The following is an 11,395-nucleotide window of genomic DNA, read 5'->3' as shown; positions in this document are numbered from 1 at the left end:
TTAAAAAGGCTTTTGTTTCGGCTCTCAGAGCTCTAGAAGCTCCCACAAAATTGGTGCCGTTGTCGGAATAGATATTTTTTGGACAGCCTCGTCGTGCGATGAACCTGGCAAATGCTGCTAAAAACGACTGAGTGCTCAAGTCCGAAGTGGCTTCCAAATGGATTGCCTTTGTTGCGAAGCATACAAATAGGCAGACATATCCTTTTGACATGCGACAACCTCGGCCACTATAACTTTTAATGTCAAATGGCCCTGCGAAGTCGACTCCCGCATTTGTAAACGCTCGCGAAAATGTCGTTCTTTCCTTGGGAAGAATTCCCATTAACTGAGTTTGCGCGCGTTTGCGATAAATCGTGCAAGCCTTACAGTTATGAATTGTGGACCTAATCAAGTTTTTGACCCTAGGTATCCAGTACTGTGTTCGGATCAAGCGCAGCATGAGCTGATTCTCACCATGCAGGGAAACTTTGTGAATAAACTGAACTATGAGACGGGACAAGGTGCAATTATAAGGCAGGATGATTGGGTGACGCTCGTTGTAGGCGAGATCACGAGATGCTCCCAGCCGTCCACCTGTTCTCATTATACCGTCTTTGTCGATGAATGGGGTAAGGGGCAATACTTCACTTTTAGAACCTACTGATTTTCCTGATACTAATGCTGAATATTCCTCACCATAATGCTGCTTCTGGCAAACTAGTACTAAGCGTTGGGTCGTTGCTTTAATTTCATCAGCTGAAATTAAACAAGATTTCGCTTGAAATGAAGCTTTGGTATTTGGACGGGTTCTTTGGGAGAATCTCATTACGTATGATAGCACTCTCAAAGCTCTTGGAAATTCAGAAAACCTATCAAGAATATCAGTCTTACTATCCATTGTTGTTATATGAACTTGTACCCTTTTTTCTTCAACGGTTGTGTTATAGTCCTTTCCTTGAGTGGGCCATTTTGAGTGGTCTTCTTGAAGCCAAGAAGGGCCCTCCCACCACAGGGAATTGTTTATTAATTCTTGCGCCGTAAGTCCTCTGCTGGCTAAATCTGAGGGGTTTGACGTTGAGTCCACATGACGCCAGTTTTCTCCTCCCACCTTCTCAATTATTTTGGTCACTCGATGGGCTACAAATGTCGACCATGAGCATGGAGGCTTGCGTATCCAGGCAAGCACGATGGTGGAATCCGTCCACATCTGAGTTGTACGATGGGCTAAGTTCAGATTATCCGAAATCGATTCCAGGGTTTCTGCCAACAGGACCGCTCCACAGAGTTCTAGGCGTGGTAAGGAAATTGTTTTAACTGGTGCTACCCTAGTTTTTGATAGTAGCAGGTTGATGAACACTTTGCTGCTTATTTCGACACGCAAGTAAATAGATGCTGCGTAAGCCTTCTCTGAGGCGTCGCAAAATCCGTGAATTTCGATCTCGGCCACAGGGGAAAAGTGTACCCAACGTGGAATACGAATTCTTTCGATACTGTCGTAGCTTTCCCTAAAATTTTTCCAGCGGTCTAGAGTCGTAGGTGACACGATTTCGTCCCACCCTGTTCCTTCCAACCAGATATTCTGCATTAAAATTTTCGCAGTAATTACCACTGGTGCAAGCCATCCTAGAGGGTCGAATAATTTGGCAATAGCCGATAGTATTTGCCTTTTAGAATAGCTAACCTGTTCCTCTATTGGCTTGGCTGTAAAGTAAAAATTGTCAGAGTGGGCATTCCACCTGATACCCAAAGCTTTGACTGTGCTAGTGTCTTCAAAGTCCAAGAAGTCTTCTTTCAGTAGATGGGATTTTGGTATTCCCTTTAATATTTCATTGCAATTGGACGTCCATTTCCTCAAGGGGAACCCAGCAGACTGCAATGCACTTGTTATTTCGGTTTTGCCTTGATAGCAGCTTCGATGGAGTGACCGCCAGCTAAAACATCGTCAACATACATGTAATTTCTTAATATGTCCGACGCCATGGGGTGTGACTGTTCTACATCGTCAGCTAATTGGAGCAGGGTTCTAATCGCGAGGTAAGGGGCGCAATTGACCCCGAAAGTCACCGTATTAAGTTCAAAAAGACTAATTGGTTCTGTTGGGCTTGTGCGGAAAACTATTCGTTGATACTTGCTATCGGTAGGATTAAGTAAAATCTGGCGATACATCTTTTCGATGTCGCTATTAAAAACATATTTATAAAATCTCCACCGAAGTATTAAGATGGTGAGGTCATTTTGCAGTACTGGACCAGGATGAAGCACATCATTGAGACTCACCCCATTAGCTGTCGGACACGACGCATTGAACACCACCCGTACTTTGGTGGTGGTGCTCTCTTCCTTCCGGACGGCATGATGAGGTAAAAAATAATTTTCACACTCATCAGCTTGAATATGGCTGGAAATTCGCGTCATATGTCCTAAAGTTTCGTACTCGGACAGTACCCTATTATACTCCGTTTGTAGGAGTGGGTCCTTTGCTAGACGCGTTTCATTGCGAAAAAATTGAGAGCAAGCGCTCTTGAGAGAGGGTCCTAACCGCACGCTCCCTGGAAAATCCATTTTGAATGGCAACGATACTGTATATTTTCCATCTTTGTTCCTTTTAGTTGTGCGTTTGTACAGGTCCTCGCAGTAAACTTCCTCTCTGTTGTATGTATGGTTCTTTGGGATGTCCTCTAATTCCCAAAAAGACGCTAATTGTTTGTCTAGAGTGACTTCGTTGAAGAATGAAACGCATTTATTCGTTGGCCCTGTTGCCTCAGTTTGACCGGTTAGTATCCAGCCGAATACAGTCTCTTGCGCAAGCAGGGTACCTAAAACATTCTTCTGTATGCCACTCAATATTATTTGGGCGTAAATATCGCCGCCTAGTACAAGATCAACTTGCTCATTTATGAAGAATCTCTTGTCAGCTAATACTAAATCCGGAAACGCTTGCTTTGTCATAGCATTGATCTGGCAAGTCGGCAGATTTCCTGTAAGCTGTGGTAGAACCAGGACAGTGGTATCTATTTTTATTAAAGGGTCAATCGGTGACCGCAACTGTATTAAACACGCTTCTTTGACTTGGGCTGAAACGGTGTTGTTGATGCCTGACACCTGAGCATTCAAACTTTTGGATGGTAGGTTAATTCGGCGTTTAAGTCTTTCTGATATGAATGAACATTCCGAACCGGAGTCTATTAGTGCACGGGCTGAAAAATTAGTATTATTGAAGAAGATATTGACACGTGCCGTTCCTAATAGGACTCCCTTGTTCGTGTTGGCAAAACAGGACTTAACGTTATTAACCGGACTCCTATTTCCTTTTTCAGAGTTGCGTCTGGCCTGGGCTTGCGCAGAAGTTGACGGCGTGTCATCTGAAAAATTTGGTTGTTGCCTTTGGTTCATGGCTGCTTTTGGCTGAGCTGCTTGATTATGCAGGAGCGTGTGGTGCCTTTGGTGACAGGTGCTGCAGTTAAATGAGCACGTACACCTTGACACAGTATGTCCAAAAGATAAGCAGTTCAAGCAGCCACGATTCTCCTTAATGAAGGCTATTCTGTTTGACACCGTGAGTTCGAGAAATTTGTGGCATTTCGATAATTTGTGGTTACTGCTTTTGCAGAATACACACATGGTTTTGGCTACAGAAGCTTGAAATGCGCCAAGTCTTTTTTTGCGGTGTTTCATTTGTATGCCTACTATTGTGGGGCTTTGGGATTTTGGTATGTTTAATACCTGTTATGCCCGAGACGGTTTCAAGAGTTTGGAATCGGTTGGACAGAAATTTGTCCATATCCTCCCACTTGGATATTTCCGTCTTGTTCTCGATCGTTTGTTCCCACAATGCTAAGGTACTTTCTGGCAACTTCGTTGAGCAGAGATAAGTAAATATTGCATCCCAGTTTGATATGTCAATTTTATGGCTTTTTAATGATGAGATGCAATTATTTATATCTCGCTGTAGTTTCTTAATCGAGATTCCGCACTCGTTTTCTACCGACTTTAAATTAAAAAGAATTTGTAACTGGGAGTTTACGAGAATACGTTTGTTCTCGTACCTATCAGTTAAATTTTTCCATGCAGTGGCAAATCCCTCGTTAGTAAGTGGGCATTTTTGTACGATATCTTTGGCCTCCCCCTGTGTTTTTTGGTTGAGGTGGAATAATTTCTCAACCGGGGTAAGGCGCTTATTCAGTATATATATGGCCGTAAACATGTCTCGGAATGTTGGCCAAGAGAGGTAGTCGCCTTTGAACACGTCCGTATCGCACGGGGGCAGATGTATATTGTGTTCCTGGACAGACACGCCCTCTGTATCTTTTTCGCCCTTGACTAACTTTGCCTGGAAATCTGACATGTTCGACATGCAGCGCAAATAAACAGAATAGGAGCTCTTATACCTAGGTTTAACCGTAGAGACTCCTTTAGCGTCTAACGTGTCGGAATGCACTAATTCTTCGTAAGCAGTTTTTACCTTTCTCCATATTGCCTTAAGTTCCTCTTGCTGAAGAGTGAGGGTATATTTTGTGTGGTCAATTTGGGCCGTGTCATTATAGTCGGCCTCAAATTCTGCCACAGCATCAGTTAATTTTATGAATTTATCCATTTTGTTTATCGGAACAAAAATTTTGCAAACTGACAGGTATTATTTAGTACAGAAAAACCACTGAAGACCAAGATTCAAGTACGACTTCACTTGAGAAAAATTCTTAGAGACCACCACAATCCCAGATTTTAATACAAGAATTTCTAGTGTACCTTCACACGTATCAAGATATATTCTTTTATTTGTGATAATATATATATGTATGTATGTTTTAAAGGTTATACGTATGTATGTATTTGTAAGTATATGTATATATTTTACTTTTTTCTTATGATTGCAGAATCTAAAAAAAGCTCGCCACCCAACTCTCAATTGTAATTGAGCTATTAGTCTACTTATTCCGAAGAGACTTCTTATTTGTCCAATATTGTATGCCGCACGCGAATAGTGATTTTGTGGATGAAAATTTAAAGTGAACTCAAAATTGCCAATCAAATTAATAACAAGTGAGGTTAGAATCAAACTCCGTGATGTGTTAGTGTTGATGTACATACATACATGTGTATATGTGCGTAAAGAATTGAAAATGCAACTCGAACTAAAATACAATAAACGTGATGAAAGCCAAAAATCATCGAATTGAATATGTATTTTGAAGATATTGGAAAATAATTTTGAGCCCCGAAACTTAGTGAAAAAAAAGTGTGTTGCAGTGTTGTTTAAAAGAATAATTACACAAACAACTCACGTGGAAAGTTTTTACTAAAATCGCTGTCGCGCGCACTGGTGTTTGTCTTGCATACCCGTATGTATGTATGTACCTATGCTCACACGTTTGTTTAATGATTTGACAAATTATATTAATAATTGAAATTCACTGTTCACGATTTTCCACAAAATCACTATCGGTTATTACTGGCTTTTAAGTGCGCGAATTTTTCGGTATTTATCGCGTTTTCACCAATAATACATAAAATAATGTGCTTGAAACGACAACCACGTACCTTTGTAATTAGTTTTTAACTTTTGGTGACTTGTGCTGTTTGCTGGACAGATTTGCGCCTTTATGTGTCGCTGTGTTGGTTTCTGGTGAGCTGGTGGTAATATGAGCGCTTTTGTGTTGTTGCCGCACCGTGTATCTCGGTCCTTTGGCTCCTTATTATTTCGTATGGACAGACGTCTGCTCGATCAAGTGTATTAATCTGGGGCGTTTTTGTCTGGGGCGTGCTTCCGTGACCTTTTAATATATATAAATGGTGGTTACTTTTAATTCCGGCTCGAAGGACCATGAACGATCGGTGAACCAATGGGTCGCAACTCCCGCAGTGGCACCAATGTCAATTGAAAAAAGAAAATGGAAAAAACACAACCAAGTGTATTAGTGTATAATAGCTTGAATTTCAAGTGGCTTTATTATCAAATAAATCAGTGGGTGTACAATGTGATTACCTTTTAATATGTATCGCTGGGTGATGGCTGAAGTCGTCCGGTCTCCTTGATAGCTCGAAAGAAGTGAAAAAGTCCCGCTTTGACAAAGTTAAGTTTACCCGCCGGCAGCCAACTGCTCGGAGGGGAAACTTAACGAAAGTATGTTACAACGGGAAATAATACATTTATTGCTAACGGCGAAGCAATAAAGGTAGGCCGTATATATGCCTGAGTGTGTTTGTGTGGTCGGCTCAAGTCAATGCACTTTTACATTAGGGTGGTTTGACCTTTAAATCATTTGGTTTTGCATGAAGGCCTAAACATGCCGGCCCCCCTTGCTATCAGCAACATCGGTCGAGCGCTTCAGCCACCACGCCGGACTGAGTACTAAGAAGTAGAAAAAAAAACAGTCTAAATATATGTAAAATAACAATTCATTTGAGAAAAAAAGATTATTATTGTTTCCAGTGGCAGGATGCCTCCAAGTTCCGGTGGTCCACGTCTTAGTTTCCTAGCTAATGAAGGAATAAAAGGAAGAAATACTAATGAAAAAGGTATGGTTGAACATTTCAGAGCACATTTATTGATAAAAAATTTCAAAATTCAGTAAAAAATTCATGTTTACAAAAAAAAAATCAAACATTGAATTTAGGAGCGACATACTCCTGAGAGCATCCATCCAAAAATTGTGCTTTGGGCGATAAAGGGACCAAACGTGTTTGGGAGCATACCCGGCAGTACGATGTCTGGGTATACGTCGGCTCCCAGTACTAAGCGAATCGGTGTCGACGTATAAAAGTTTGGATCCGCTAGTCGTATGTGCGTATACGCTGTCGCTACTGACGGATCGACGCTACTAGTGGGGCTAACACGGACGTAATTGTTTATCGTTGTGGCGTGGATAGCCAACCTGGTGTTCTGGCCGTGTTTTCCCCTCAGACGCAGTAGACAGCCACGTTGGTTTCCGAAATTTGAAACGTCGAGCCTGAGTTTTACCGCTAAATCTGTCGCAATTATAGAAGTCGGAGAGCATACGTCAATTAACGCGCGTATAAGGTGCAACCGTCCACGAGCTTCTATTTTTACCACGACCGTTGGAGCAATAGACGTCACCGGTCGTAACGCTTGGGTTTCGCGTGCAAGTCGACCCGCTCGAAATGCGATGGATAGCTGGCGAGGCCTCGTCTCCAGTCTACCCTGATCGCGATTGGGCCTGTTTGACTCCTCTCGCGTTTGCCGCAGGCGGAAAGGCCTAGTTTCCGCTCTACGGTTCTGCCGGGCTGTTGACCGCGGTCGGAAAGGCCGTGTTTCCGATCCACGTTCTCGGCGTCGTTCGTGCTCTAACAGGGGTCGGAAAGGCCGAGTTTCCGATCCCCTGGTTATAGTCGGGAGGGGAGTCCCAGATTCCGGTGTGGATTCTGCTAGTTCATCTGCTGGGCGGAGCGGCCTGGTTTCATCTGCGTGGTCGGACGCGTTGATAGATAACGCGCGTTCGGACTCGTCCTCACTAGCAACTTGCTCGCTCCATGGGCGTGTATCAATCGGCTGAAGGGGTTCGGATTCGTCATCCATGTGCAGCGTTGTGTGGTGTTTTCCGCGGCACCGACGACATCTTTCTTCGCTCGTGCACTCGTCAGACCGATGCATCATGGACAGGCAGTTTCCGCAGAAGCGACCAATCAGTGCCTCCCTCAGTCTCTCTTCGGGAGTTTTACCGCGGAATGATGGGCAGAGCCGTATCGGATGCATACCCTGGCATAAACGGCAAGCTAGAGCAAAGCGGTTTGATTGTTGCTCGGCCTTCTTTCTCATCGAGGTGAAGCGAGTCATCGTTGATGTCTGAAATCATTATTTTTTCCCTTTTGTGTATATTTGGCTATATAGATATACGTACTTGTTTATATATTTATATTCTAGTTGGGTGGCGAGTAGCAAAAAAAACTTAATTATATGTGGCTATTGTAAATTTCGTATATTTTATGGTACGGGTGGTCTCATATATCACTGTCTTGTGATAGTGTATAGTGTGCATAATATTGCATGAGTTTTGCATAAAGTGTGTGGGGCACCTTATGTTTATGCATCGACACACGGTTATCGACTTTGATTTCTCTGCTCGCATCGGTGTGTTGTCATTTTGTTAATTTGTGTAATTACACGGCCTGCCACCCAAAACAAAAGTAAATAAGTAAGGGCAACCAAAAAAAATCGCAGATAGGAAGTGGGCTGGAACGCCTGACAACTTGATTTAAGGTAACTAAAACCATGCATAGTATTTGTTGATGAGCCTTGTAAAACAATAAATTATAGGTCCGGAGCAAATCGGCAGCAGCAAGCTTATGGAAATGGTGCGCGTCAAAGATTGGGCGGACTACGAGGCGCTGCCACTTACAACTGTAATTACGGAGTACTGAGCGCACTGAATTTAGTTGTACATTTTGTAAATAGTATATATGTACACAGAGATTCACGTTTACTTATGTGTGTTTAAATGTACTTTTATATTTTTAATAAAGAGTCAAGTTAACTTAAATTAACAAAAAAGGGCCGGCATGTTTCGTTTTCGTATTGCACCGAACTCTTGAAGAAATAAACGAAATGAAATAGTAACGTGCATTATAGTTTATTTTCGTACACAGATGCTTCTATACATATGTGCTTGGGAGTATCACAACTTAATGCTTTATTTGAAAATTACTAAGTTGGCGGGCCCTTCAAAATTTAATAACTCATGATTTTATTAAAAAGAAAAGCACATTTAATACGCTTTGCTTTGTCCCGAACAAATCTAAGTAGTTCGCCGGTATCGAGTTGCGTAGTAGATTTTCAGTTTACCGATCGTAGGGGAGTCCGAACCCTGGCTGCGCTGTCAACCAAGAGCGTAAATTGAAATTTACGTTCTTGTATTAGAGATGTGCTGAGTCCACACATATGAGTACTCATACCTACTCGGTACCTATTTAAAAGTATCCAATACTTTCGACACTCGGTGTCGGACTATTATACAACTTCTAACAAAAACGACAGCCAAACGTATGGAAGCAATTTTTTTTTGAGATAAAGCTCATTAACGAACTTTGAGGCGATGTCTTACAAATTCCAACTGGAATAAATAAATGAATATGTATACATATATATATATATATATATATATATATATATATTATTATTATTATTTTTTTTTTTTTTAAGGGGCTATGCACGGAATTCTTTGTGAGTACGGAGTCCACAGCGCCCTCAGGGGGTACAGAACAAAAATTAAATAACTGAAAGTCATTCGTTGTCGAAATTTCAGAGAACGCTTCATTTTTATGTGAACCTTTATTATTCTTCTGCAAAAAAAAACAAAATGGATCCGAAATTGTGCGACAGGTGATTTACGTGTACTTATATTACTACTAAGGTATATTGCATTGCATCGGTATCGGTTACCAATACCGAAACTTTGGGTACCGAGTATTGGGGCAACTCTGCACATCACTATTTTTTAAAAAATGACACTTTCATTGAGGGCAATTGCAGCACATATCACAATTTCCTGAATGGCCCGAGTGATTATGATGCGGTAAGTTGCGTATTTTTCTAATAGTATTTAATGTGATAATTTTTACCTTCTACTTTTAGCTTTCCTTGGAGATATTCCACCCAAAACCCTCATTCATCCAAGTACGGCACATTTACAACTCGTAATCGAGTTCGCCTGAAGGATGAATGAGGAATTTTAGTATGATGAATGGAAGTGCGTGGCTCTTGGGAACTTCGGGTATGCAGGCGATACTCGCAGCACAAATTCCTCTCGGAAAAAGCCAACCATTAAGTATCGTGAAATATGAATTAATATAATATGAATCTTTTATGTAAACCCTATTATCTTACTAATATCTTTTCGTTTCCATTTCAGATGATGCTGGATTTAGCTAAAAGTGGTTGCAACATCGCGCACGACAAATCACATGCATTTGGCCAAAACTTCTGTATCGATTGTGCGAATTTGAAGTCTTGCAGGATCTGTGTCGCACAGATAAACCTTGTGTTCCAAATTTTATAGAAGATCAGTCCTTTGACGAAATACGATGGATATGTTATGAAGCTAAAAAAAAACTGTTTCGATCAGTTCGTTAAACAATTCGCCAAAGAAGCCATTGAAGCTAATAATAAAATGAAAACAATGGCGCAGATATCACCCCATGTAGTAGATATTATATGCCGATTGTATGATGCAACTTCAGAAGCCGCCACAAATGTGGGTTTGACTAAAAGTAATAAAACTAATCCATTTGGCCTTGAAATTAGCGTTGCCAGTGACACAGCATTGATATTTAAAAAACCTGGCGCTACATCCAGCAGTGATAAAAATTTTGGTGATGCTTTTAACGATCATGGTCATACTACCAATGCCGGATGCGTATTTGGCGGAATGGCACCTTCGACTCCTGGAGGAATCCTTGGTGGAGGTCAGTCAGCTTTTAATTTTCAAAATCAGCAGTCTTCAGTTTTTTCTCAACAGCTTCCAAATGCTAGTTCCATATTCGGAGGAGGCGCCCCACTAAATCTATTTGGTCAAACGCTGACAAGTACTGATGTTACTGTTGGACGTTTTGGGCGCGCGCAGCAAGGGACCGGAGGTTTGTTCAGCCAATCATTATTACAGCAGCATCAAATTAAACCTTCGTCCATCGTAGGTTTGTGTTCTTCCCAAGCTCAACAGAACGCAGGTGGTAGTTTATTTAACCTAAGTATTCAGAAGCAGCAAATAACAAATGGGGGAAACGTTTTTACCCAATCCACGCGATCTCAACAAATGCAAACTCCGCCGAATTTTGGCATGTACCAGAGCAACAAACAGGATGCGCAATCAGTTTTTGTACAGCAAAATGTTTTTTCACAACAAACCCCTGGTTGCATATTTGGTCAAGTGGCACAAACTACGTCTTCTGCCAACTTAATTTGTCTGGTAATTTTTCCCGGAATATTGTGAGTACTATAACCTTTTTATTATTATACTGCTTTTACACAGTTCAAGTATTGAATTCCATTTTGCTCGCATGTGGAAGAGAGGGGGTGAGAACAAAGGGGACGAGTACACATGCGTCTGTACCGTCAAGTCGTTTAAACTTTCTTGCTTTGCTTTTGGCATTTTCGTTGCTTCCCATTTAACGAACCAAACTTGAATTCAACAGAATTGAAACGTGTAAAAGCAAATAGAAAACACAAAGTATCTGAATCATGTAAATCGGGCGTAATGACGAAAGTCCATAACCATCCCTTGCGGTGATATGTAGGAGAGCGCTGCATGAATGCATTCAAACGGCGTATGAATTATTCATATACAAACGAATGAATAATTTTAGCTTAAAATTTTTATTTTTTTTTTTTTTTCAATCTGAGTGAACAGCTGTTCAGATATATGTGTCGACAAAGTGAAAATAAATTGAATTGATATAAATGTCAACT

General features: G+C 41.3%; 2 long non-coding RNA genes across 2 annotated transcripts; both read left to right on the top strand.

Annotated features, from left to right (window-relative positions):
- Positions 1–4,869: 4,869 nt before the first annotated feature.
- Positions 4,870–5,958, top strand: LOC118755037. The gene is made up of 2 exons (XR_004994973.1): positions 4,870–5,024; positions 5,441–5,958. It is a non-coding gene; the product is annotated as an uncharacterized LOC118755037 (long non-coding RNA).
- Positions 5,959–9,407: 3,449 nt separating this feature from the next.
- LOC118755036 lies at positions 9,408–10,646 on the top strand. Its single transcript, XR_004994972.1, has 5 exons — positions 9,408–9,506; positions 9,566–9,758; positions 9,843–10,395; positions 10,449–10,566; positions 10,624–10,646. It is a non-coding gene; the product is annotated as an uncharacterized LOC118755036 (long non-coding RNA).
- The last annotated feature ends 749 nt before the right edge of the window (positions 10,647–11,395 follow it).

The sequence above is a fragment of the Rhagoletis pomonella genome, unplaced genomic scaffold (assembly GCF_013731165.1).
Source record: "Rhagoletis pomonella isolate Grant_MI unplaced genomic scaffold, Rhpom_1.0 Rhpom_scaffold_05169, whole genome shotgun sequence".
In the NCBI taxonomy this organism is placed as follows: Eukaryota; Metazoa; Arthropoda; class Insecta; order Diptera; family Tephritidae; genus Rhagoletis; species Rhagoletis pomonella.
This window is presented reverse-complemented; position numbering and strand designations above follow the sequence as displayed.